This window comes from Arachis duranensis, chromosome 10, assembly GCF_000817695.3.
Source record: "Arachis duranensis cultivar V14167 chromosome 10, aradu.V14167.gnm2.J7QH, whole genome shotgun sequence".
Classification (NCBI taxonomy): domain Eukaryota; kingdom Viridiplantae; phylum Streptophyta; class Magnoliopsida; order Fabales; family Fabaceae; genus Arachis; species Arachis duranensis.
Window position 1 is genome coordinate 33,534,765 of NC_029781.3, and position 5,964 is coordinate 33,540,728.

The 5,964-nt window shown below is 38.7% G+C and overlaps 1 non-coding gene across 1 annotated transcript; it reads right to left on the reverse strand.

Moving 5' to 3' along the window:
• Positions 1 to 4,347: 4,347 nt before the first annotated feature.
• Positions 4,348 to 4,455, reverse strand: LOC127743322 (small nucleolar RNA R71). Its single transcript, XR_008004714.1, has one exon. It is a non-coding gene; the product is annotated as a small nucleolar RNA R71 (small nucleolar RNA).
• Positions 4,456 to 5,964: the final 1,509 nt, after the last annotated feature.

A 5,964-nucleotide genomic window follows, 5' to 3' on the forward strand; every position in this document is an offset into this window, starting at 1 on the left:
TATAAAACATTCACACAAATCGAACACAAATAATAAAGATTAATTTCGTGACACCCTACCTGGTTTGCTGCTCCTAATTCAGTTAAACTTGCAGGTGGTCCGTAAGCACTTTTTCCTCCTAAATCACATCAAGAACAACTTTAAATCCCAAAACCCTAAACTAACCAAATCTCCCTCAGCACGTTAGGAAGTGATTTCTAACCGTAGACTTGCTGGAAAGTCACGTTTCTTGGCCCTCAAGTCAAGTTAAGCATGATTCCTAAGGAAGAACATCAAGAAAACACATATTTAGGCATGTTTCCTTGAAATTGAATCAAAAGAGAGATGGTGCAGCCAACTCACATTGATTCAAGCCTTGATAAGTAATATGATCATGTAGAGAAAGAAGAGAGGATCATTTTGGTCGGATTGGAATTTTGATTTGAGTTTTAGTTCAGCAGAAATCAAGCTTTGAAGATTTGGAACTAAGAAATTTTCTCTCTTTTTCTCTCTACCTATTTTCGGCCAAAGGGAGTAAATGACCAGCCTTGGAGTGTCTTGGGGTGTAGGGTGAGTTGTGATTAGTTGGCTTGGAGGTGGATTAAAAAAATATTAAAATATCTCAGGTGTATAACTACTAAAACTAGATATATCAGAACACTTGTAAATGACACTAGTAACATATTTTTTGTGAGAATAAAACATGTATAATGACGCCTTAGCATTGCTAAAGTTATTAGAGAGTGCTGGTGCTAAGCTGCACCAGTAAACTGTGAACCTGGTTAAACCGACTTCCTATTTTAACTAAAACAGACCAGGTAACCTTATAATATCATTCAAGAAGCTTTTAATACTAATATAATGATAATATTATCCTATTATCTCTCTTCTCTCTTGAATCGAGTCCGGTTCGTCAAACTAAGACTAGTTACGAAAAACTGGATCAAAACTCCTGACCGATACGGTTCAAAAACTATGTTCTTCGTGACTGCGTTATCGAGCTTGCCTCAGAAAAGGTTATAACTTAAAGATGGCATAATGACAATGAGGATTGAGATACTTGATGATATATCATACCTTCTCCCCTTATTGATCCTCCGGAGTTCTCCGTACTTTTAGAAAAGATCTCGCGTACTCGAAAACTGGGGTTGTTACAAGAACCACCACCATATGCCTATGAGCCATATCCTCAACATAGCCCTCGACCATACTCACAAGCCCCTTTCCACCAATGATGCCAAGCATCTAGGCCAGTTTCACTGACCTTTTCTTTACTGTTTTAGGATAGTTTCATGCATTTTCCTAGTGAATATGGCAAGTTTTGGGTGAAAATACACTTACACCTTCATTTAAGCAACTATTGTGAATTTTGCATGATTTCATGAGATTTTTGCCAGAATTGCATGATAATTTGATGATGCATAATCTCATGACTTTGGCTAGAGCTTTGATGCACTTTAATTGCTTGATTTCAGGACAAATGAAGCATGGAAGAACCACGTTAGCATTCATGTTAACTTAGTTAATGTGACTACTAATGTGGGATGGCAAAGAGCTTGCAACGTTAATGAGAAAAGCGATCACCAATAACGCCTGCGAAGCCATTCATAGCTTACGTTAAGAGCCACGTTAACTAAGTTAACGTGGTACTTAATGTAGAAGAAAAAGAAGACTACACGTTAACGAGAAACATGAACTCCAATAACATTTCTCCTCAACGTTAGTGGTAAAAGTGAACACCACTAACGTTGGGAAACTAGGCAATGCCCCACGTTAAGAGTCACGTTAACTTAGTTAACGTGAACTCCAACGTGGAAGAGGATCAACAATGCTAACGTTAGTGACACTCACTTTTGTCACTAACGTTGGATCATTAGCATTGCCTACGTTAACTCTCACGTTAAGATTGTTAACGTGAAAGTTAACGTGGAGTTGAATTCAAAGAACCAATGTTAGTGACACTCACTTTTGTCACTAACGTTGGGAGATGGCTTCATTACTACGTTAAGAGCCATGTTAACTTAGTTAACGTGGGTTCTAACATAGGGACTTAAGGCAATTTGAGCGTTAGTGACAAAGGTGAGTGTAACTAATGCTCTCGAAGGTGATAGATACCTACGTTAAGAGCTACGTTAGCCAAGCTAACGTGAGATCTAACGTAGGGGCAAAGAGGCAAGCAACGTTAATGGGAAAAGTGATTCCCATTAACGTTTGCGAAAAGGTGCACAAGCCAATGTTAATGGGAAAAGTGAGTCCCATTAATGTTGGCCAAGGATTGAGTAAAAAACGTTAGTATTCACGTTAAGATTACTAACGTTGGAATTAACGTGGGTATATAAGGGTGGAACATTAGTGGAAAAAGTGAATGCCACTAACGTTCTCGCATCCAAAATGTTACTCAACGTTAATCTCACTAAATGCCCAAGCCTAATTCATATTTCTATGCAAGCTGGGCCCACTAAAGATGAGAATTGATTCAACTCAAGGTCCAGAGCCCACATCCAAGACTTGAAGAACTCACTAGAAGATCATGAGGAGTAGTATATATAGGAGTAGTTTTGAACTAGAGAGAAGCTTAGCACTTTTGGGAACTACTCTCTGCATATTTACTTTTCTGTACTTCTAGCATGGATTCTTCTTTTCTGCCATTTTTCATTCCTACAACTATGAACAACTAACCCCTTTCATTGGGTTAGGGAGCTCTGTTGTAATTTGATGGATCAATTATAGTTTTCATTCTTCTTCTTCTTTCTTTTCTCTTGATCTTACTAGAAAGCTTTTGATCTTAATTCAATTGGTTAGTTGTCTTGGAAAAGAAACTCTCCATAATTGGATCTCATTTGAACCTTAGAAAAGGGATGAGTAAATCATGCTAGAAATGCTTTCTCATGTTAGACCAAATTGGGGTTTGGTTGGATATTGTGACATTTAATCCTCCCAACACTTTGATTTGGAAATACATGTGGTATAATCAGTGACCACACTTTCATCTCTTCCCATGAGCAATTAAATCAAGGAATTGGGCAATTGTTCAAGCTTAGAGAGATTGGATTGCCAAGGAATTGGTATCCAATCACTTAAGATTGCCAAGGAGATTAATGAATGCATTGATTGAGGAAGAGATGAGAATGAACTTGATCCAGAGAATGCAATATCTCCTAAACCCAATGATCTCCCCATTTCTGATCTTACCCATTCTATTTACTTTCTACCATTTAAATTCCTATTTATTATCCCAACTCCCCATTTAAGATTCTGCACTTTAATTTCTATTATTTACTTTCTAGTCATTTAAATTTATGCATCTCAATCTTAATTCTATTTAGCTCAACTAGCATATTATTCTAACTAAAAATTGCTTGACCAATCAATCCCTGTGGGATTCGACCTCACTCTATTGTGAGTTTTACTTGACGACAATTCGGTATACTTGCCGAAGGGAAATTTGTTAAGAGACAAGTTTTCATGCATCAAGTTTATGGCGCCGTTGCCGGGGATTGATTTTGAATCAACAATGATTAAGTTAGAAAATCACTAGATTGAGCATTTTTTTTATTTTGTTATTCGTTTTTTTTATTATTCAGTCAATTTACCTTAGTTTGTTTTTAATTTCTTCCTCATCCCCTATACCCTCTCTATTTTCTGTTCTCTTTTTCTTAGTTGATCATAATTCAGCTCACTAACCCACTATCTGTTTGATAAATTGCATCACTCACACTAACAATTACTCTAACAAGAATAGTCTTCACTATACCTCCTGTTGTGCAATCTATTTGTTGTATGACAGGGAGAAGAGAAGGAGTCTCAACATCCTTTGATTCAGAACCTAAAAGAATCCTTTGGAGGCTAAGAAGGGAGGCAAGAGGAAAAAGGATTATTGGTGCTGAGGAAGAGGAAGAATACTTTGAACCCAACATGGAAGAGAATTTGGAGAACAATCATGAAGAAGAAGCTCATAATCATGCCAGAGAAGGCCATGCAAACCGGGCTGGGCAAGAAAGGAGGGTCTTAGGATCCTATATCAATCCTAATCCAGGAAACTGTGGAAGCAGCATTCAGAAGCCCACCATACATGCCAACAATTTCAAGCTAAAACCTCAGCTCATCACCCTTGTGCAGAATAATTGCTCATTTGGAGGAGGTGCTCAAGAAGATCCTAATCAACACTTGACCACCTTCTTGAGGATTTGTGACACAGTGAAGTCCAATGGAGTCCACCCGGATGTCTATAGGTTGCTCTTGTTCCCTTTTTCACTCAGGGACAAGGCATCCAAATGGCTTGAATCCTTCCCAAAAGAAAGCTTAACTAATTGGGAAGAAGTGGTAAACAAGTTTTTATCAAGATTTTATCCCCCTCAAAGGATTAATAGGCTAAGAACTGAGGTACAGACTTTTAGACAACAAGATGGTGAGACACTTTATGAAGCATGGGAGAGATTCAAAGACTTGACAAGGAGATGCCCACCAGAGATGTTTAATGAGTGGGTTCAACTTCACATCTTCTATGAAGGTCTTTCCTATGAGTCAAAGAAGGTTGTGGATCATTCATCAGAAGGCTCTTTAAACAAGAAGGAAATCATTGAAGAAGCCATAGATGTCATTGAAACAGTTGCTGAGAATGACTACTTCTATGCCTCTGAAAGAAGTAACACTAGAGGAGTAATGGAGCTGAACCACATGGATGCACTGTTAGCCCAAAACAAGATGATCACCAAGTAGCTAGCAGATCTTATCAAGAAGGTGGAAGAGAACCAAGTTGCAGCAGCCATCACCTCATCACCAGCTCAAGAAGGAGTAAACATATGAGAAGAAGGTGACTGGGAGCAAGCCAACTATGTGGGAAACTCACCTAGACAAGTCCATGATCCATACTCCAAAACTTACAACTCTGGATGGAGAAATCACCCCAACTTTAGATGGGGAAATCAACAAGACCAAGGGCAAGATTAGAGACGCCCCAACTTCAATTTCAACAACAATGCTACTCATCAAAACACCTCACAGAGATACTATCAACATCCATCTAACCAACCTTCTCAACTACCTAATCTCAACCCATCATCATTAACAGATGATAGGCTTTCAAAGATTGAGGCTCTATGATGAGCGGATAATTTGTACGCTTTTTGGCATTATTTTTAGTATGTTTTTAGTATGATCTAGTTAGTTTTTAGTATATTTTTATTAGTTTTTAGTCAAAATTCACTTTTCTGGACTTTACTATGAGTTTGTGTATTTTTCTGTGATTTCAGGTATTTTCTGGCTGAAATTGAGGGACCTGAGCAAAGATCTGATTCAGAGACTGAAAAGGACTGCAGATGCTGTTGGATTCTGACCTCTCTGCACTCGAAGTGAATTTTCTGGAGCTACAGAAGCCCAATTGGCGCCCTCTCAACGGCGTTGGAAAGTAGACATCCTGGGCTTTCCAGAAATATATGATAGTCCATACTTTGCCCAAGATTTGATGGCCCAAACCGGCATTCAAAGTCACCCTCAGGAATTCCAGCGTTAAACGCCGTAACTGGCACCAAAATGGGAGTTAAACGCCCAAACTGGCACTAAAGCTGGCGTTTAACTCCAAGAAGAGTCTCTACACGAAAATGCTTCATTGCTCAGCCCAAGCACACACCAAGTGGGCCCGGAAGTGGATTTTTATGTCATTTACTCATTTCTGTAAACCTTAGGCTACTAGTTCTCTATAAGTTGGACCGTTTACTATTGTATTTGTAGACTTTGGTAGCTATCTTCATTTTTATGCTATCTTAGATCACTGGGAGGCTGGACTCACGGCCATGCCTAGACCTTGTTCTTATGTATTTTCAACGGTGGAGTTTCTACACACCATAGATTAAGGTGTGGAGCTCTGCTGTACCTCGAGTATTAATGCAATTGCTATTGTTCTTCCATTCAATTCCACTTGTTCTTGTTCTAAGATATCACTTGTTCTTCAACTTGATGAATATGATGATCCGTGACACTCATCAT